The sequence below is a fragment of the Emys orbicularis genome, chromosome 6 (genome assembly GCF_028017835.1).
Source record: "Emys orbicularis isolate rEmyOrb1 chromosome 6, rEmyOrb1.hap1, whole genome shotgun sequence".
Taxonomy (NCBI): Eukaryota; Metazoa; Chordata; order Testudines; family Emydidae; genus Emys; species Emys orbicularis.
The window spans coordinates 115985509-116008802 of NC_088688.1; positions in this window are offsets into that span (position 1 = coordinate 115985509).

Here is a 23294-nt window from a genome sequence, read left to right on the forward strand (position 1 = left end):
TTCACAGATCGTAAAGGATACAAACAACCCCCCTTTTCTGCTGCGGCTGAATTGTATAAAACACCCCTTTCTCTATTATTCCTTTTCGGAGGGGTTTTTAGCAACTGTTTTTCATGAGCAAATTAAACGCCTTTTAATGTTTCAGGCTTTCAGCTTTATTGCATTGCTGAAAGCCTGGGGAATTAATTTTTTTTAAACATATTCTTTGTCCAGCCTCAGATAGTCTAACAATGCATTAGTCACTCTTCCCAACCCTTGGGCTTTTTCAATGACATTCATTTTGTCAACATTATGCCTGACCCCTGTGTGGGTGTAAGTGTATGAGTGGGGGAGGGTTCAAAGATACTTTTTCTCACAGACCCTGTCATGGGGTGCTCCACTCACTGCTGAAGCATCTGGGGATTAGCTGTGCCTGGCCAATGCCCCTTCCTACGGTGGCACTCCGTAATTCTCTCAGTCCCGTTATCTTGGGACTCAACTGCTCTCGCTTTGTGGCTTGGCCCTCCGGCCAGGTCACCGTAGTTTCCCCTTCCAGGGGATCATGTGCATTAAAGTCTCTCTGGACCCACGGGTCCCTTAATGATGCCACTTCTCCAGTGGCTGGCAGGGGTATCCAGGCCCACCCTACGTACTGAGGTCCAGCCCAGGGACCCTGCAAGAAACAGTCAAGGTCTGCACAGACCCATCCCTTAGTGCTGTATCCCTGGGCTATTTCCTACCTTGTCTTCTCTCACCCGGACAGTGACTGCAGTTTCTCTCTCTGCAGCCCGCTTCTTCTCTCAGCTACTGGGCTTTATACAGGCTGCTCCTGTTGCTGTCCAGCTGAGCATCCTCTTTAATTAAACCTCATTATTCCTCAGCTCCTCCTCCAGGTGCAGCCTAGGCAACTAATTGGCCCACCTAGCCACCTTAACCCCTTCAGGCCTTGTGTGGGGTCAGGGGCACAAGGGGGGACAAGCAGGGGCACAACTCCCTCCCCCCCCAAAAAATCTCCATGTGTTCCTGCAGCCCGGGAAGGGAGGAAGCAGCAGGGCGTCTGGCTGCTGGCAGAGCTCCTCCTCTCCACACTCCTACAGCTGCTGCTTCTCCTTCCCTGCTGCTGGAGTCCCACGCGTTGCCTCTGCCTTCACCCCTTGACTCACCTCAGCGGGCGGGCTGCAACGCAGGCAGCAGTGCTGGGACGCCAGCAGCAGGGAGGGAGAAGCTGCAATGACCACTCACCTCCCCAAAGGATTCTATGGCCTTAAATTTGGGCATGTCTTCACCGCAGTCAGCCCATGCTCTTAGCTAGGTATTGGCCATAAGCCCTCTCCCATTCCAATACAAAACTCTCTTTCCCGAGTTAAGTGGGGCTTTCAGCCTAGGCTAGCTGGTATGGCTCGGGGGTTGGGTTAGAGCCTGGGTTCCATGTTTACTCAGGTCACATCTACACAGGCCGAAGAAATGAGCCTCCCAGCCCAGATCGATAGACTCAGGTTAGCAGGGCTCACACTGGCACTCTAAAAATAGCTGTATAGACAGTGCTTTGACATCTGGTTGGAGCACAGGCCCTGAACAGACTCCCATCTGTTGACCCAGGCTGGGAGGCTTGCTTCCCTGGGCTGCATAGAGGTACCTACAGGCTGGTAATCCAGCCACTTTGCAATGAGGCTAAATCACACTAGGCTGGTAGTCCTCCTTTGCTCTGCAAAGGATATGCCTCCAGAACTCCTAGCGAGACGCACTGGTGAGTGCAGTGCTCACGAGCATGAACCAACAGGGGCAGGGCTTTGCAGTGTGGCTGCTTACACCTTGGCTAGGCTAACTCAGGTGCAGATCCCATGGGTTAATTGGGCAATGAAGGCGTACCCAAACTCTTGGCACTGGCAAGCTCAGGAATGAATATAGCACTGTAAGAAGGCGATACAGCAGCCACATTTCTGCGATACTCCCAGAGCTCCAGGAAGCATTGGACCTGTTTAGGGAGCTCCATACAACCCTACATTTGGGATGAAACTTAAAGATACATTATAGCCCTAAATATCTGCCCCCAGCCCAAGGTACTTTTGTTTGAACAAACCAGATGGAATGTATATGGCCAAACTTGGGCTGTTTTGTGATTGTTCTAACCAAAGTCAATTCATTTTTTGTCCCCCTCTATCCCTCTCGTGTTGATAAAGGGGATCGAATAAATTTGTTCCAGGTCTCCTCTATCCACAGCTATGATAGAGAATTACAAGATATAACAGAATCCAGTGTGTCTGTCAGGAAAGAAACAGGTCGAGGCAGGAATAAAGATTCCAGCAAGCACTACAAATTAATGTGAAAACTCATCAGATGTATCGTCCAAGTGCAAATTAAAAATCAGCCATCACTATTTCTAAAATCCCCCCCTTCTCCCACCCACACACAGAGACACACACACACTTGAAAACTCCAAGGCAACTAGTTGCCTGTTTTGGAAAGGGATGGATGATCATGGCAGTGTACAGAAGTGAAAAAATGTGCAGTGCCAAATTGTTGAGATATGCAACACATGCACCACCACAGGTTACCAATGGAATCAGAGCCCAGATATGGCACCACTGCTGGATGTCAAGGTTATGAATAGCCTTGAAAGTCTAGATTCCATAGGAGACATGGGATCAGCTGCCACCACCTATGCCTTCCGTAGTCCTCAGAATATCTCTCTGCCCCGTTTAGCAACTGCAACATTGATTGGGAAGGTCAAGGGTTTTCTCTTATTATTTGTTGATATTGGCTCAGATCCAGCCAAACATTTAAGCACACTTCAAACATGTGAGTAGTCTAATTGAAGTCAATGGGGCCATTCATGTGCCTAAACTTATCCACGTGCTTAAATGCTTTACTATCAAGGTCATGTTCCTATATAGAAAATCTCACTTAACACAAAAATACAAGAATCCAATAAAAATTTAGAAACACAATATGATCAAATTTCTTTTTTTTTAAAAAGGTCTGTCCTCAAGCCCCATTTCCACCCTGGTTCCTTTTAGAATATTAATAGATTTGTATATTTTTTTAAGGCCAGATAGCACAATTATGATCCTCTAGTCTGGTCTCCTCCATGGAACAGCCCATAGAACTTCACCCAATAATTCCTGCATCAATTCCAATAACTTGCACTTGAGCAGCAGAGTATCTTGCAGAACAACATCTAACCTAGGTTTAAAGATTTAAAGTAATGGAGAATCCACCATGTCCTTGGTAAGTTGTTTCAATTGTTAATTATCCTCACTGTTAAAATTTGGAAAAAAAAAAAAAAGTAGAATCTTGAGAAGTTGGTCCTCGATCAAGCCTTCTAGTGAAGACATCAATAGCCCCTGAAGGCCAAATCTAGCAATAAAAGCTCTGTTGTGTGCAAAACAGCTCTTTCTGCCTTATCACACAAGGGAAAGGAAGTAGACTCTAGGGGAGAAAAATGCATGGTTTCAGAACCACCAACTTCCCCTGTTAAATAATTCAAGGAACAATGGTAGATATATCTCATAGACTCAGATAAGTAACCAATCAAAGTGTAATTGGTATAAATAGGAAGAGGATGTTATTAGCACTCAATCTCAGATAATCTATGCCCAGACAGTCTCACAATATTATCAATCAGCCCAACTATGCAAAAGGAAGACCTTCATCTCTGTCACACAACCTTCCTTGGACAGATTGTAAGTGCCTTGCAGTTAACAGGCAATCACTCAGTCTATCTCTGATCATTATCTTGAATGCTTGATGAATAACAGAATGATTTAAGTGGTGAAAAATCCCATAGCTCATGCGTCAGCTTCCACCTCTGACTCCTACAGCCATCTCTGAACTCTCAGCGTGGTATTGAATGCTGTTCCTGTCTATATTTCTATACTCATTCTCTCCTGTAACTGTATCTCCTGCTGGCTTCTCCTATGGCTTTGCTATTGGAGAGAGCAACAACTCATCAGTTCATCATCTCACTTCAACTGATGTTGCTCTTTCTCCAGCTGCTGAAAAAGGGGCTCCAGGCTTTCCCCTCTGCAAAGTCATGGACAGGCTAAGTCTTCACATCCTTTATTATGTTGCTATGTTTCTTGTGGGAGTCACACAACCTTGCTCCTGCTTGCTGAGTAATCAGCATCATGGTTACTTTCTGATAATTAAACTAGTGACTATAGAAACCTAAATGCTAAAAGCTGTTTAAGGTGCAATATAGTAATAAAACAGTAAAACTTGTAGCTGCAAGCAGCTAAAATTAACCTAGAATTACAAGATAGTCTATAAAGCTTCCTGTAACCCAATTATTCTGTGACCAGAAGCAGGTAATCCATTGCTACATTTGACCTTGAATGTCCAGTTTCTCTCCCACTTGTTAGAGTAGACAACAGGGAAATTAGCTTTAAAAGAACTGGTGTGTCATACAGGTAACCTTATCATTCCACAGAATTTTCTTTCCACTGCTTCTTTTGTGGAAGAAAGATACTCCATTTTTTTCAGGAAACATAGCCATAATCAGGTGCTTTGAGATAGATGCTATATAGTCAACACTTCCCCAAAATCACTACTCTCCTGTTTTTCTGGAATATAGGGCAGATGTAGCATAAGTGTAAAATTTTTAAAAGAGTCCAAGCTGACTGACTTCAAAGGGGACTTCGGTGATTTTGAAAATTTTATCTTTAGAGTTTAGCTGTGCTTTTGAAATGCTTTACACAGTACTTTTTGTATGTGGTATTTAACACTACTCAAAGTTGTCTGCATCTTAAGTGCTGACTGATTGAATCAGGTTAGGCCTAATTTGTTTACAGAAGTGTATCAATAATACATGTAGTTTGGATTGTTACTCTTCATTTGTTACTACAAATGGGAGGACAACTTCTATGGGGGCAGGAAGCTGGTTGTAGCATGGTTAACCAACTCATGCAGAGTAACTTCCTGCATATCCCTGATCTTTACCCATAATGTCCTAGTCTCTCAATGGAATCCAGGGCCATTATCTGGGCCCACAATAGTCATATTTTGTCCTAGTGAATCCTGAAGGAAATTGCCTTCAACTACAAAGCCCTCTGGAACATTGTACAGCATTCAGCACACTTTGTGTTAGCACAATACAGCCATAATGGTCTAATAGCAGGATTTTATTGTTTGAAAAAAGAATTCAGCAAAACCTTCTGCTTTCATGTTATAAACAAGCTGGGAAACTAACAAAAAGTAACACTAACTCTCCATATTTGTTACAGTTCTGATGCTGCATGTTTAAATGCTGCAGAGGTGTCAAACACACCTATTAGCCTTCTCCACTTCTTGTGATTTGCATATTTTGCTACTTCCTCCCATAGAAACAGGTGACATGTACACCACATACTTCAATAGGAGCCACATGCATGAAGACCTGGCCATTTATTGAGGTGCCAGAGGCCCAGATTCAGCAGTCCATTTTGTTAATAAAAATTGTTTCACAGCAATTCAGTGCTGTGTTTGAAGGGAAGGGTATATTTACCCCAATTAAATTAATAAACTGTAATTTACTGACTTTTTAACAAAGCAGCGAACTTAATATCTTCTATGAATGTACAGCGGTAGGTGCTGCGCATTGCAGAGAAAGCTCTCTAAGGAGCTTGGGTGCTAGAGTTCACCGATTGTTATCTGCTAAGACTGGTTTGGGCTGTGAGAGCCCTATGGAGTTTGCTGTTGAGAAAGATAGACAGGTGCAGAAGGAAGCTGACACAACAGTCTAATATCTAGCAAAACTCACACGAGCTGAGGCAGAGAGGTAACACACTGGCTCACAGCTCTGGCTATCCCAGCAATGTGCTACAGGTACATACTTAGGTACTTCTGCAAATCCTATTATTGACCAGATTCTCAAAAGTATTTAGGCACCTAAATCAATGTGGGTTAAGCACCTGACCATGAGGATCTGGGCCTGGGTGCCCTGCACCCTTAAGTACCTAAACATCTTTACAAAAGTGGCCCATGGAGTTGTTTTGTGCCTACTGTATGGAAGCAGCTTGGGTTTTGATTTTTTTCTTTTAGTTTCATAGATTTTAAGCCCAGAAGGGAACATTATGGTCATCTAGTCTTACCCTCTATATAACACAGGCCATAGAACCCCATTCAGTAGATCCAGCTTCATCCCGAGGTCACTAACCTTTTGTATGCACTTGCTGTGATTACGTTGTACTCAGCTCCAGTATCTGTTTTGCAATGTATGGTTTGTTTATATTTTTCCATTGTTACAAACAATTCTGCCAGAGAACCTCGTTTTGTACTTTAATTCAGAGACCCAGCCACGAAAACCCTGTTTCTGGATTATCATCACCACAGCTTTGTCCATCGGCTGTAGTCAGGAGCGTGTTTTGGTTTTGTATGTCTTCGCAGTTCATACTTAGCATGTCACCATTTTCCAAAATGGTGGCTTTTTTCAGTGTGTATAACACACTGCTACTCTTGCGCTGAGCACACCTTTTTATCACTTTATGATTGTCTCCACATTTATTGTAGCCAGCTCCCTTCCTTCCCTCAAGCAACAGCCACCACAGCCATCTGCACCGTTGAGTCCCTCTCTAACTCCCCTCCCCTGACCCCCAGTCTAGAGCATCAGTATAAAACTCCATCATGTATCCCTCCCCAGGATGAAAGCCCACACAAATCAGAACGGACATGTTTAGCAGCACATTAGTCATGTTTTATCCAACACTGAACCTTAATAGCATCTGCTGCAGTTTAAGCCTATTGTTTCTTGTTCGGCCTTCATTAAGTAATGAAAACTATTGACAGAATAACTGACATTCAGGACCAAATTCTCAACTGGTATAAATCGGAAGCACTCCCTTGACTTCAATGGAGCTAATGCCAATTTACACCAGTGGAGAATCTGGACCAAAGTGCATGATATATTAAGAAAATACAAAAGAAAAGAAATCTTACTAGCTAGGTTCTGAAGGGCAAGCCAAGTAAACCTCAGTTATCAGGTTGTTTGTTCACTAGACCTGCACTGTGAAAAGGTGATGAAAGAGACTGTGATGCCATACATGCTCTGAGTAGGAGAATCATCCACTCCACACCATCTGCAAGCTATAAAGAAAATACAACAGTGTGTGTCATTATGAGTAATTCAGTTGACTATTTTAACAATGTAATTCTTTAATGGATATGGTGTGTTAACTATTACCAACATTTAAATTTTATACAACCATATATTGAATAATTTAATTACCTTTACAGAAGAGGAATTATTACAGTACATGTAGTAACAGACTCTTTATTTTATATTTTAAATATTCCAATGTAAAGTATAATGTGGACCAAGTATTCAGCTTCTATTGATCTCCTATTTTGCAGGCCCAATTTGGGTTATTTAAATATCTAATTTAACCCATTAAATATCAAGGCCTCCATCCTGCAAAGACTTGTGTACCTGCTTAACATGAGGCATGGAAGTAGTTTAACTGAACTGAGATAATTTATACACTTAAAGTTAAGCACATGCTTAAGTCTTTACAGGATTGAGGCTTAAATCAGGTACTTATGTCTAAATTACCAAAATTGTATCTGCAAATAATTGTAGATGCAAACAATGGAGTGCAATGTTTCAAACTACAGTCTAATATGTTTAGCAAGAAGACTATGTGAAACCAGCCATTTCACCCCCTAAACTATCACAATAAAATAATCAACAATTTTCTTGAGGGGTCATTTACAGCCTCATCACTTCACGGCGTATAAAACCCGCAGTTTTGGCATTGAACCACTGAATAACATTGTGTCTTTCAAGACACGATCTGATCACTATGAAAATGAAATTCTATATTTGAGGTTCAAAAACTGTGGTTTTGAGACTGAAAACAAACCCACTTTGAAGTAAAAATTGTATGTGAAATAGGGGTTGTTTCAGAACTCAATATTTTCAAATATTGTTGCAAATATTTTTCACAGCCCCAATTACTCCTATAGCAATCAACCCAAAAAAGCACATCAATATGTGCTTAATTTCAAGCATATCTGTGGCACTCAAGTGAACGGGGCTACTCATGTGCCTTTGCCGGACTGGGGCCAGAGTACAGTATATATAAAAACAAAGAGTTTACACTAACCCTAGAACCATTTCAGGAAAATGCATGAGCCACTATCTTTGGCTTGCAATTTATATTCCCAGCTGCTATCGGGATGTTATTTGATCACACATAGGAGGGGCTATGCCGTTGTGACTAGGAGGGGCATGGCAATATGGCTCCACTTTATGAAAAAGGTCCGATAACCTCCGGTTTAAAGCACACACATTGTTAAAACAGTAAGTGAGCAGTTATATAAACATTATTTCTTAGTTTAAAACATGTATCTTGGTGTTAATGCAAATAGCAAGAACTATTACAGTTACTTGAGGGAAGGGGGTACCATTCTTCAATTCCGTGGTGTTCTCATGTCATTCAAAGACAAAATTGTTAGTATCACAGTTTTAAGTTCATACTTTAAAGAGACTCCTATCATCAGTCATTAGAGAGGGGAAAAAACCTTTTAGGTGATTTTATCCTGTCATCACAGCAGAATCATTCCCAACAGTGTATTCTTTAGTGCTTTGTCTAGTTTTAAATGACTCCATCTTTCACAACTTCCCTCGAAAAGACTGTTCCACAGTGTAACAGACTTCACTGTTAAATTTCCAGATTTAGCCTATAATTTGCTCAATTTCACCAGACAATTACAAATAGTGCCCTGTTGGACCACCCTAAACAGTTGCTTGGTCTTTACATCCTGCTCAGATACTTGTAGATGTTTACATTCTATGTACATCCAAACTTTTATAAGTCTAGACTCAATACTAGATTCTTCAATGGGAATTTGAGGGATGCTAAAACACAGGGCGAACTGATCCTATGTTAGGAATAAATCTTTTCTTGTTTAGCCAAACTATAAATTAGAGATGGACCTACGCCAGAACAGAGGATCTGACCACCTAAACTTTGGGAAAGTCCAGATTTAGCCACGATCTTCACAGCTTCAGCCTGTATCTGAAATGGGCTGAAGCAGAATATTGAATTTGAACTTCTCTGAACTCAGAGAAAATTTAGAGTCAGGATCATCTATCTACACAAGGATAGCAAATCTCAGATTTAGGTTTGGTGTTTTCCATACCTTTTATCGGGACTCTGACACTTTGACCTGACTGTATTTTTAGGTCTCTTTTAACCAATAACACAGTCCATCTTCAACTATCGAAATAAACTTTTCTATATGACATATGAATGGATGTTTTTCAGAAGAATAAAGAAAAATCACTATTTTTGGTGTCTACTCTAGAAGGTAGAAAAATGCAGACCGAGCTCCCCCCGCCCCCCGAGTAATAAGATGCAGAGCTCTATTTTTTCTAAAACAGATACCCCTGCCCCCATACTCCCATAGAATTAGGGATAGTAATTTTCTTCATTTGACTAACATTTTAATAATATGTTATGAATATTCAAGACATGTACAGTTCTTTTTATTGTAATTTTCTGTTCTATCGCCTACTAAAGCTGGTTTCATTTAAGAGCTTTGGATCTAAGATAGTTTCTCAGTTAATTCACTGCAGTACATTCACAGGAAGTAATGTGAATAAGATGATACTTTTCTACCAAATAATCAAGCACGATAGATCAGAACTGAACTTTTAGTTGATTCCTTACTTAGTAATGTTCCTGATGGGAAAATAGCTGAAGTGGGCAGGTCTCTTATGAGATAAATGGAACATTTCTTTCGTCCACAGAGGTTTGCTTTAAAATCTCCCCTCTGGCATGCTTTAGGATATGTGGGTCACTTGTGTACATAAGAAAGAATATGTGGAGGTAGTCTGTAATATATTAAAACTGTACAAATCTGACTCACTCTGTATACCTGAAATCTTACTGTTGGGGGATCTACCGGCTCTTAATAAAATTATATCCAGAATGACTAACTTTGCTGTTAAATTTAATAGAAAAAATATCTCCTAGCACCTCACTATAATTCATGAGTTAAAGCTCTTAAAATAATTTCCATATGAACATCAGCTGGTGACTGCATGCCAAAACCAGTGAATAGCCTTCAAAATACCACCGTTTATCTTGATCGCTTTGTACCAGACAAATGTCTATATAGAATCAAGCATTATTCATTTAAGTTATGTAAATTGAGGCTGTAACAATGTAATAGAAAGAAATAACTTAGGCCACGCTAAATTAAACTGTTCTTCAAGAATAATTTAAGCTGGTTTTAAATGCTTTAAGCAGCCATGCATGTACTTCACCCAGATGTAAATGAAGTTCAATAACAAATTGATTAGAGCGCAAAAAAGTTGTGCTGTTTATTTGATTTTTTAAACTTTCGCTGGGCTTGTTAAATGCTGAAGGTTATTGCTGATGGAATTTAAGTTCTTTACTGGAAATGAGTAAATGCTGTTCTGTCTACTGAGACTGTGGACTCCATTACACAGCTCCATTGAAGTCAGGTAAACTGTGATATTTTGCACCAGAAAAGGATCTGGTTCTAATTCTGTATCACCTATTATTCAATCTTTGTTTCTTGGTGTAGCATGATTCCCTTTCCCATCCTGTGCAATGGTTAAATGATTTATCTGCTGAATTCTTATGGTAGCTGCCACCTTAAGTGGAAAAAAATGCACAGGGTAGAAAGATACATGCAAACATATACTACTTTGTTTAATGTAAATTGACCCTATTGTCTTCTTCCTTCCCACTTGAACTGTGCAGTGCAGGGGTATGTGTAAATTGCTGTGGGTGTAGTTAATAGGGACACTGTCCCAAAATGAGGGAGCCATAAAGAGACTTAAAGTTCAATAAAGTCAATTCAGCTTCTTTACCGTAGGTCCCTGGGGCAACAAGTTGCCAACATTAGCACAGACCTTGTGTTGCTGCTAGAGCAGGGGTGGGCAAACTATGGCCCGCGGGCCGGATCCGGCCCCTCGGGGCTTTGGGGATTGCCCCCTGTGGTGCCGCGGGCCCCGCGCCACTCTCAGCAGTGGCCGGCCCAGTATTCAAGATGTGGGCGTACCATGGATTTACATAGAGGCAATATGATATTTTCTGTCTTATTATCCATCACTTTATTAATGACTCCCAACATTCTGTTTGCTTTTTTGACTGCCGCTGCACATTGAGTGGATGTTTTCAGAGAACTATTCACAATAACTCCAAAATCGCTTTCTTGAGTGGTAACAGCTAATTTAGACCCCATCATTTTATATGTATAGTTGGGATTATGTTTTCTGATGTGCATTACTTTGCATTTATCAACATTGAATTTCATCTGCCATTGTGTTGCCTAGTCACCCAGTTTTGAGAGATCCTTTTGTACAGTGTTGGGCAACCTGCGGCCCGTCAGGGTAATCCGCAGGCGGGTCGCCAGACAGTTTATTTACATTTGCACAGCTGCCTACAGCTCCCAGTGACTGTGGTTCGCAGTTCTTTGGCAATGGGAGCTGTGGGAAGCGGCGGCCAGCAAGTCCCTGTGGCCTGCACCGCTTCAAGCAGCTCCCATTGGCTGGGAACGGCCTACTGTGGCTGCTGGGAGCTGCGGGCGGCCATGTAAATGTAAAACTGTCTGGCGGCCCGCCAGCGGATTACCTTTATGGGCTGCAGGTTGCCCACCACTGCTTTTGTAGCTCTTTGCAGTCTGCTTGGGACTTAATTATCTTGAGTAGTTTTGTATCATCTGCAAATTTTGTCACCTCACTGTTTACCCCTTTTTCCAGATCATTTATGAATATGTTGAATAGGAATTGGTCCCAGTACAGACCTCTGGGGGGACACCACTATTTACTTCTCTCCATTCTGAAAAGTGACCATTTATTCCTATTCTTTGTTTCCTCTCTTTTAACCACTTACCAATCCATGAGAGGACCTTCCCTCTTATCCCATGACATTATTTTGTTTAAGAGTCTTTGGTGAGGGACCTTGTCAAAGGCTTTCTGAAAATCTAAGTACATTACATCCCCTGGATCCCCCTTGTCCACATGCTTGTTGACGCTCTCCCAGAATTCTAGTAGATTGGTGAGGCATGATTTCCCTTTACAAAAACCATGTTGACTCTCTTCCCCAACAATTTATGTCCATCTACGTGTCTGACAATTTTGTTCTTTACTATAGTTTCAACCAGTTTGCCTGGTACTGAAGTCAGGCTTACTGGCCTTAATTAATAGACTTAATTGATATTTCAAGTACTTTCAAAGCCTCCTATGAAAAGTAATACAGAAGTACAAATTTAAAGGATCAGGCTACAACAAGGATTTAACACCACGCTATTCTGTCTTAATTTAAGAAATATTCCTAAAACATATGGCGATTGTAAAGCCTTCAGCAGCTATATGAACAAGGCTAGTAAACAACTTCTGAAGAGAGGTACAGTCCTGTAAACAACTGTAAGCGTGTACTATATAATTCCTAAAAGCATCACATCAGAGTTTTGCCCCTTTATTAGGCTAGTACTATAAATGTTTGGCAAATATACTTAGCATTTTTCAAGGAGAGTTGTAAGACATCTTTGGAAAGAAATTCGCTATCATATAACTCAGATAAATTGTTTATACAATGACAGTAGCTCTTTGCCTTTATTGTAGAGTGCCATTATTTTCATCCCATGCATTGAGCCAGTTCAATAGCTCGTAGCTTTCTAACAGATTGGGCTGATCAGTCTTCTTTAAACCTTGTATGCCTTGACATTGGGCCCGTTGAAAGCTTGTGCATTGTGGTTTGCAGACCAGCCCACAGCATGTAGCCCTAAGAGTTTGAAATTTGTCAGCTGCCCTGCAAACACAATGGACAAGCCCCCAATGGGAAAAAAAGGGCATCACACACTCTTTCTTAGAGTTCCAAAATCACCAATCATTTGAGGCCTGTGAAGAGACTGTAGGAGGAACATCTTTACTTTTTTACTTTCTTTTCAGCTTTTGAGGGCGTGTTTAATTACTTTGGTGAGCGTGGTTGGCTACTCATTTATTTGACATCCTTAATTCCCTTACCAGTTCACCATCCTCTCTTTTAATCTAACCCTATCTTTTCCTAGAATAAAATGTTGCTTGTCCATAAACTGTTGATCCTTGATTCCCTTTAATGATAATTTATGTCACAGGGCTATTAATTTATGCACTTTGCCACTAGGTAGAGGTACTGAGCATGCATATAGTCCCAAAGTGGGTCAGCTAACCCTTGAGGAGGAAGGAATAAAGGTGTCTCCACCACACTTGAGGATCAGGGTTGTCCCAGGAAGGGGCTACATTTTTCCTTTTAATCAAACCAAATAAAGTGTGCCAAGATATTTCAGAGACGGGAGCCTTCTAAAGGCTTGTAATAATAGTATTAATGCCTCCCTCCAACCAATACTTTAGCACCTTTTAGAACAGTGGTGGGCAACTTGCGGCCCATTAGGGTAATCCACTGGCGGGCCACCAGACAGTTTGTTTACATTTGCACGGCCTCCCGCAGCTCTCAGTGGCTGCAGTTCGCTGTTCCCGGCCAATGGGAGCTGTGGGAAGCGGCGGCCAGCAAGTCCCTGTGGTCCCCTGCTGCTTCCCGCAGCTCCCAGTGGCCAGGAACGGTGAACTGCAGCCACCGGGAGCTGCGGGAGGCTGTGCAAATGTAAACAAACTGTCTGGCGGCCCGCCAGTGGATTACCCTGATGGGCCGTGTGCAGCCCACGGGTCGCAGGTTGCCCACCACTGTTTTAGAACATCATGGGTTTAGCCTTCAGAACTTTGAGGCTGATGTTTTATTGAAGGCTGAGAGAGATGTAATTAAGCACAGTCCCCTAGCATGGCAGTCTGCACCACCTAATAGACAATTATGCCTCCAATCAAATTATCATGGACTAAGTTATACGTGCCAAGTCAAAGACCAGGGTGCATCATGACAGTCAAAGTCCATCATTTGCAGTCAACAATCCTGAAGAGAAGGGGACTATATTAAACACACTTCATTTTGAAAATAAAGAGTAAATAAACCTATCCTAATAAAAATAATTGCAGTGGAATTATCATCATCAATGCAGTTGTATCCTAGAGGAATACATTCAAAAATGCGCATAAAACTCCTCTCTGATTATACTGTAACTGTTATCTCAGTAACAACTGCTAAGAGTTTCTATCCAGCCTGAGTTTTTTTTCCCCACCATGTAACTCACTCTGAACTCAGGTAAGAGACTGAAATAATCTTTCTGCTTTCCTCCCACACACATATTTTATATTTGACTAACCGCCACATGCTGAGGCTTGCACTATTTTCACAATGACTTATCTCCAGCAGCAGCATACTACCTTGATTACTAGGGAATAGAATTTAGTGCAATGCTTCAAAAAAAAAAAACCCAACCTTTTATGAGTCGTTTAAAGTGCCAGAAGAAACATCATTCAAAAGATATAATTTTGCAGGGAGTTAAACACTTCCCACTACGATACCTTTGGAAAGAGTTTATGATTAATATTTCATATTATTTACAGTATCTTCCAAATCCTCCTTCAGAACTGAACACTTTGATATGTTGCCAACTCATCATTTTGCCTATAGTAGTTCAAAAACAATAGGTCTAATGTGCCTCAATTTTGCTGGTGTAAATCAGGAGTAACTCTACCAAAGTCAATAGAGTTACACTCCTATAAGTATTGTTATGGCAGTGTCACCAGGTGGCACTATTACACCATCTTCCAAGTTCTTTTTCTTAGTGTGCAAGCAAGTTTTGACTCTTGGGAAGATATGCTATATTAGTTCTGGGTTGCGTGAGATTTTTTTGTAGCAATGGAGCTTTGGGAGACATGGAGTTGTGTGATTAGCAAGGAGAGTTTGTTCTCAGCTTTGGGCCCTGTTTAGAATACATTCTTGCGGTGGACATTCATGGAAAATGGGATTGCCCTGCAAACTACTTGACCATCTTGTTTCAGGACTGGTGTAAAACCGTAGACACACACTCCACATCATTGATTTCTCCTCCATTGGGAAGCAAGCCTACAGGCCCTGGTCATCTGCTACTGCCTCTAGAGGGGTGATGCTGGTGTCAGCATAGGTGACAGTTTTAAAAGGAGAGCCCTGGACCAGGAGCCTGATTCTTCACTTACTCTGGTGTAAGTTCATCTGTTGTAAATCGGAGTAATTGGGAGGAGAATTGCACCCAGTGCTTCTCAGGTTTTAATTTACTTGCCTTTCCCCTATACTTCTCTCTGAAACTTCACACAAATAAAGGAAATACTCCGTTTAATAGGGACAGTCTCCTTTGTGTGCACTGTGATGCAGAGAAGCTGAAGACATTTGTGTGCACCTGCAGTTCTACCGTATTTCCAAACTAATGTTAGAACTGAATTATCTACAGGTCAAGAGGATATATAGTTTACTGAAAGACAGAGATACCTTACTTTTGCATGTTGTATTTACAGTTGGATCAGTGAATAGGATGTAGTATGGCAAAGCCACTACTTAAATCCAAAAGTAAGTACTTGTAATGGGACCAGATGCATGTTTCATAAAGTCAAGAAAATATTTTTTTTTTTTGGTTAGCAATTGGTGTCACTATTAGAGCTAGGGGAATCCTGCTCAAATTGTTTATATAAAACTATTAGTAGCTGAGAGACTGTGTTGTCACATGGGTGTGACAGTAGGGCCAAGGAATGCACCATCTGTACAGTCTTATTCATAAACCAATGAAATTGATTCTTGCAAATTAGCTGTAGAGTAAAGGTGGTGATTGGCTGAGTTGCCTCTGATATCATAATGGTTTAGAACTCTCAGCATGGCAGAGATAGATGACTTACTGTGGCTGTACACCACATATGTGTAATTCATAAAGCCAAAATGCAAAATGGCTGAGAACTTAAAAATTGGATGGTAACAAATCCCTGTGATGATTAACCTGGTGATATTCTGAACCAAAAAAAAAAAAAAAAGCTGTCAGTCACACTGACTCAGACATTCTAGGCTTCAGAGTGACAATCCTAGAATCTAAAATATACAGAGTTTCGGTTTTAAATATATCCATATTAAGCAAATTATTTGCCCATCTACGGAACTGTTTTTGCTCTCTTTTACAATAATTACTGGATAAAATTCCATGGTCAGTGTTACATAGGACATGAGACTAGATGATCCTAACCGTCTCTTCTGGCCTAAAAAAAATCTACAGGACAGCTCATCAGGTAGTGTGAATCAGATATCAACGTGGGAACTACACTGATTCACCCCAGAGTAGGCTCTGACTCTATAAATCTATGAAAAAGGAGGATAATTCATAAGCATATTTGTTCAATAACTCTTTAGAAAAAAATCATATATTTTCCCCAAAATAAGTAAAGGGGAATATTTGCCAGATAAGTTATCTATCCATCTCAGGTCATCATCTGGAATAGTCTGATGGCATTCCTAGGACAGGTCACTTGTCACATAGTCTTCCCCAAGAGAAAAACATTTATGTCACCTATATAATTAGGGCAACTAACATTAATGACAAAGCAAGTTATACACTAGAGCTCAGCATTCCAGAAGCGGCCTCATGATCGCCAGGCTAAAAGAATTAACCCAGAAAGCTTTGCTGACTGAGTTCGGATATTTTAAAAGCTTTATGTTATTCAACTCACCAATCCTTTCAGCTTTCATGAAGTGTGTGTTACTAGCGGTCTGATCACACAGCCGTGACTCAAGGGGCTATTCACGTGTGTGAGGATTACAGGAGCAGGCCTATATTGCACATGGAATTGCAATGGGCATAATTGAAGACTTTAACCCCATTTAAGTCACACTTCAATCATTCTAACAGCTTTGCATACAGAGAAAGCTCATTCTTTCCCCAAAATGAGCTGCTCTCCCTTCAGCTCTCATTCTGTCAAACCTGGCTGCTGCTGTACCCTTGCTGGTCAGAGATTTGCTAATATATTGGCTCAAAAGCACAGATTTCATGTTATATTTGCCTTCTCATTTGTCTATCCCCCAAGTTACATCTCCTCCGAGGGAAAATTTCATGGTTTCTGCTAATTACTGTGGTTGTAATATTGGACCCAGAATGGTGATGGAATAGGCTGAGCGTGTCAAGGACTATAAGACAAGATCCTGTTTGGCTTGGTTAAGTGCTACATCTATAATCATTTGCTGTTTAGAGGACAGCTACTCAGCTTAGCAAGGTTCATAAATACCATGAGCTAAAACAAGACAGTCTCCCTCTCTCCCTTAAAAAGTGTTTTCTTCATTTGCTGTTTCTATACAGAGCAAATTCTGTGCACTTGGCCCTTGTGTTCAGGAGGAAGCTGTTAATTTTAAAGACGCTTTAGAAGGGAGTGGGAGAGGGGAAGCTTCTGTATTTGTAAAGTGTGTAATATGAAGGCTCTATGCCCATTTTCAGAAAACCGTGCTGCCAGTTCCCAGGAGGACCACTGGGGAGAATTGTGCTTCATTCAGACAAACTCTCCTGAGGCTACTTCATGGACACAGGCTGAGTGTGCAATCCATATATAGAGGACAGGGGATCATGGCCCTACCTACAACTCATCCCCTTTTACTCCCCAACAGGGACAGAAGCAAGCAGTGCAAAGATCTGTACCATTTTTCTAAACCTGTAGCAAGAAGTCAGGCAGAAGCAAAAGCAGCTTTGGGGATGCTGCTGTTCTCTTTACTCCAAAATAGAGTTCCTTCTTCAGTGTTAGGAGAAAGCAGTTCTCTCTCTCTCCCTCTCTCTCTCTTTTTTTTTTTAAACATTGTTCCATGACATTAAGGTCCATCTCTAGTTAACAAAACCTAACTCTTTAAATAGCTCCCTGGATTGACAATATGTTTTTGTTATTTCATGAATAGGTTTTTCCTTACACAAAGGCCATCATGCACCGAATGACTTTGTTTTAGGGAAAAGAGCAAAACACGAAAGAACAAAATGGAGACTATCCACGAGCAAATACAATGAATCTGAGTCAGTCTGTAATGGCTACCATATAGAAACTGCTCTCCAAATTGGAGTGCTCTCCGCCAACAGATTGAGCTTTCTTACATTTAAAGCTCCAGTATACAGGAAACTAGACCATGACAACTTCCAATATATAGGCACATACACCACAACTGTTATTTGAAGGCCAGCTCTGCTAGGCAATTCATTTTTGTTGGTGGTTTTGGTAATTGATTGACAGGTTTAATTGTATATTGTATTTTTGTTTTTTAAATCTAAGGCAGGTTTTCCACTCCTCACATGCCCACTAGTTCACTGAAAATTGTTATGGTTGTAATGGCAGCAATATACCAACTTTAATCCTTCAGAAGTGTGAAAGATTTTTTTGCCATCGTTTAGAAGGATTTAGTCAGAGCCTCAGTGCATTGAGTAGTGAGGGCAGGATAGAGCATTCATCCAATGATCAAATCTGTCTGATCCATTTGTGCATTTGAATCTTTCACATGGAGGATGGTGCAGTTTTACAAATTCACACTTCCACTGAAACTATGCATCAGTTTGCAATGTGGATTTTTTTCAGTTCTAAAAATGCCTTGTACATATTTTCCAATTAGAAAGACTTTGTTCACTGAAAAATCCAAGAATAAACAGTTTTCTCAAACAACAGCTTTCTTGCTGCCAAACAAAGAAGTCCTGACTGCTTTGCTCAGGGCAAACAGAAACTTACCTCATCACGACTTAACATGGAATCTGCTTGGTAATTCTAACCAAAGCCAGGAGCGAATAAACTTCTAGCTGACTAATAATCATAAAGCATTAGGGCCATAAGTCAATACCCAACTCACACAACCATATCCTCTTACCTCACATGTGAACAGATAGGATGTCTCAGCAGAGTGGAAAAAATATAGCTGCAAAGTCACCAGAGTCTGTTCTTGGGTTTGCATTTATAACAAGGAAATAAAATAAATTAATAGTCAGAAAATAAACGGCTCAGATTAGGGGCTCTACAACACTGGTTATAGAACACTGCCTTTGCGAAAGGCTTGTACACAGCTTTGGCAAACAGACAATTTAGAAAACTTCTGAGCATCTCTGGAAGGGAAAGGGAAAATTGAGCTGGAGTTAACTCCTTCATTGAGGTTCAGTGAGTCCCTCTCTCCTTATTGCACCTCACCACTGTGGGTTTTTAGCTGATTATTGTGCATCTACTGCAGCCTGAATCTGATGGATGTGGTCTCATCATCATTAAATTGGATTATTAGCAAGTTAGGAAAAAAAACCCTAGCATCTCAGAGGCCCATTATTTTTCCACAGAAGCAGGAGGCAGTCACTGTTCAGAAAGCTTACAGCACTATAGTTGTGGTTAGACAGTTACTGGATGACTAGTCAAAGTCCCAATTGTTTGCATCTAAGGACATTTTTTTTCCTTGATGAAACTACTCTGGCATTTATCGTAGCTAAAATACTCACAATTTTGCCTCAGTAAATTCCTTTTATTTGCCTCTAATTAGGGTAGCTCACAGGTTGAACTGAGGTGCTTAACATATTATGCAACCACTTCAGACTGAATTTCAAGAGTCTGTCTTCACATGGGAATGATTCAGGACTTGTAAAGCTAGATGTAAATAAATAATAATAAATCAAGTTCAGTTAAATGAATTATTCTTGCAGCAGATGCTGTGAATAGTCATGCATTTGTGTGTCATTGAAGAGAATGGAGAAGTCAACCAGTTGGCCCTGGGGAGAATGAAGAGGTGGAAAGTCAGCTCCCATTGATCATTCTGGCCAAAGATTGGATCTGATCAAAGCTGCAGTAAGCAGGCAATACAAATATAATATCTTACAACCAGAAGGAATATTTTTGTTGTTAAAAATTGGGCTTTGCATTTAAAAAAAACTATTTCACTTGTAATTGTAGAAGCATGTTGCCAGCTTTTGCTATTTTAATGGAGGAAGTATGGTCCAGTCAGTAGTCAGGGCAGCAGTGTAGGAGCCAGATCCATAGCGGTTCATGTTCCTGCTCTGACACAGCCTTCCTTTGTGACCTTGGGCATGTCACCAAGGCCCAGATTCACAAAGGGACTTAGGTGTTGTGATGCTGAGCATCACGGTGCCTAACTTTTAGAAGAAACACAGGATCACCACTGTGACCCAGAAAGACTGAGTTAGGCACCAAAGTTCCCTATACAATGAATGGAGAGATAGAGAGGCACCTTGGAATGTGATCCACAAAAGCCAGCATGCTAGGTGGGGAGCCATCTAGTCTAGCCAATGGGAGATGCCAAGAAGAGGGGTCTGTGCTAAGCCCCGCCCCCTCTCTAAAATAGGTGCCTATATCTGCTAGTGATCCATGAACCGGGGGACGATAGGTGCTCCTCTGCCCAGTGCACATGCTTCCCAGCTTGGGCCCCACATGCTCAGTGGCCACCTAGGTCTAGACAAGCAACCAAGAGGCCTTCTCTTATGGCCTTTAGCCTAGTGGTTAGAGCATTCACCCAGACATGCGACACCACTGGTTCAAGTCCCCCCTCTGCTTGATGAGGGGAAAGGAGCTGAGTTGGGATTTGCAGTCTCAGTGAGTGCCCTAACTACTGGGCTACAGAGTCATTCTAACTATGGCCCCATAAATATTTAATTAAATTGGAACAGTTTCAGTGGGGGAGATTGAGGGAGCCCCACATCAGAATATCCCATAGCCCAGTAGTTAGGGCATTCACTTGAGAAGTGGCAGATCCCTGTTCAAATCCCTTCTCCTCATTGGGCAGAGGGGGGGACTTAAACGGATGGTCTCCCACATCCTGCGTGACAGCCCTAACCACTGGGCTACAGCTTATAAGGGAGGTCCTCCCTGCCCCAGCTACTTTGTGTGGTGTTAGGCAGCTTCTGAGCACACCTACTGGCTGAGGCCCTGCATGTGAATTAGGTGGGTGAGTGCCTGTCTTCCCCCAGCTCATGGTTCGCGCGAAGGCTCAAGTGGGAGATAGGTATCTGGGGGTGTAGAGTGAACATGCCCAGAGGCAGGAACAGAGACACCTGTAAAATCTTAGGTGCTGACCAAGGTGGCAGCTGGGCAGGCGCTTGGTGGATGCCTGGGGTTGGGCTTTAGGGACTTACACTTGCTGTTTAGGCACCTATGTCTTTGTGGATCTTGGGCTTAGCTTCCCTTTGCCTCAATTCTCCATCTGTAAAAAAAAAAAAAAAAAAAAAAAAAAAAAAAAAAAAGACGATAAATAATAAATACTTCCCTGCCTCACAGGGGTTTTGAGAAGACAAACACATTAAAGATTTTTTAGGTGCTCAAATACTATGGTAATGGGAGCTATACAAGAACCTAAAATAGATATTGCAAGTCTCACAATAAATATTGTTTTTCTTAAGGCCCCCAAATTGCTGGAATTTTCTGAATATTGGAGAATCTCAGCTTTCATTAAAAAACATAGTAAGTTTCTAGCCCTTATAGTTGGAGAGCAAAGAATGAAAACATTACTCAAGTGCCATCTGAAGGCTTAAAAAAACCACAAGGCAAATAAATTTTGGCTTCTTTCTATGATTAAAAAAATATCTTATGATTCTTAAGCCACACTGACAGTTTGGAATCTTGACTCATGATTTAAAAAAACCAAACAAAAAAAGCAATAAAAAAAAAACACTTGGGGTTTGCTATTCTGGAAATAGGAGGAGAGTAGGATTTCAGTGTGGAGCCAGAGCTGAGCAGCGGAACAGAACAGTTTCCTGTGAATCTAAAAATCACCCCATCTCTCGCTCTAATGCAGCTGAGCATCAGATGCACTTGGCTGCCCCTTTATGTGTAGAGGTCCATTTTGTTATGGCAAGTGGCAATGCCTCTTGGTTCCACTGTTTTATACTTTTATATGGTGTCCAAATGAGGCTTGCTTTGCTCACTGAAATGTCTGTCCTTCCCTGCTGGGGTGAAGGTTGGATAGTCTGCTGTTGCTCCTGCCGGCACAGTTTTGTTAAAGAAAAAGTGCAGGGGAATAAGACCTGCCTAAATGAATACATCACTTCGTAAAGTGGTTCTTATCTATTAAAAATTGTGACTATCTAATAATTAAACATGAAGCAGCCATATTGCCATCTTGAGGATGTCTGTCAGGACAGGCCCATACTCTTTGGAGCCACCAGCTGTGAACAGCAGGCTACACTTCTGAACACTCATAGAACAGCAGGCTCCTATCTTTCTGTCCTGATAGACATTATCCATCTGCATTTCCTGTTGCTGATACAGAGGTTATCAAGCTGTGTTTCCTGTTGCAGTTATTATTAAAATGGCAGCCCCCCCCCGGGATTACACAGCTGCCCCTTTCATATCAGTGATGAGTCTGAACAATTTTCAGGTGTTTTTAAATACTGCTTTGAAATGCCCTCTTTTCTTTCATTTTATGACTCGGTCAACATTTCTATAGCCACATAAGGCAGGGCTAAGACAGCTGCAGTTTTCTTTTGCTCATCTATAGTCTCTCCGTGCAACCGTTGCAGGTCATGCTCAGAATTATTATTATAAGAATTATGTATATTGTGGCAGCACATAGGGGCCCCACAATCATGGAGCAGGACCCCTTTGCGCTAGGCACTGTACAAAAACATAAGAAAAAAAAACCACCACAGTCTTCTCCCCCAAAGAGTTTACATTCTAAGCCCTGGTCTACACTACAAATGTATGTTGGTATAACTACATCGCTCAGGGATGTGGAAAAATCCACACCCCTGAGTGATGCAGTTATATCAACTGAACTCTCTGCGCAGACAGTGCTTATGTTGATGGGAGGACTCCTCCCGTTGACACAGCTCCCGCTTTTCAGGGGGGTGGAGTACTTAAGCTGATGGGAGAAGCTCTCCCGTCGGGATATGTAGTGTCTTCACTAAGTGTAGACAAGCCTTTAGTAATGCTTTGGTTATCTGTGAAAGAGTGGGAAATGTTTGGTTATGGACCAAGGGCTAAATTTTTAAAGGTATTTAGGTACCTAAGATACAGATGGGCACCTATCGGGATTATCAAAAAAACCCAACCACCCAACAATACATAGGTCCCTAAATGAAATCACTGGGAATTAGTGGGGTTTTCAGAAGTGCATAGACACCTAACTCCCATTGATTTCACTGAAAATTAGTACCTATGTGATTTGATAGGCACCTAATGTTGACAAACAGAACTTTTCAATGGAAAACTCTTCAGCTGAAAGCTCTTGGATCTGCTCTACTAAATACATTTGAAAGTCTGCCTCCAAAGCCCTGATTCAGCAAAGAATTTAAGCAGGTGATGAATTTTATACACGTTTAAATCCCGGAGCCACTCACTTAAAACCTTTTCTGAACAGGAATACACTTAACTTTAGGCACATGGTTATGTGCTTTATTAAATGAGGGTCCAAGATGGGACATCAAACTGCCCCCGTGTTTTAGATGCATGCAACTGGTGGCTCTACTGTAAG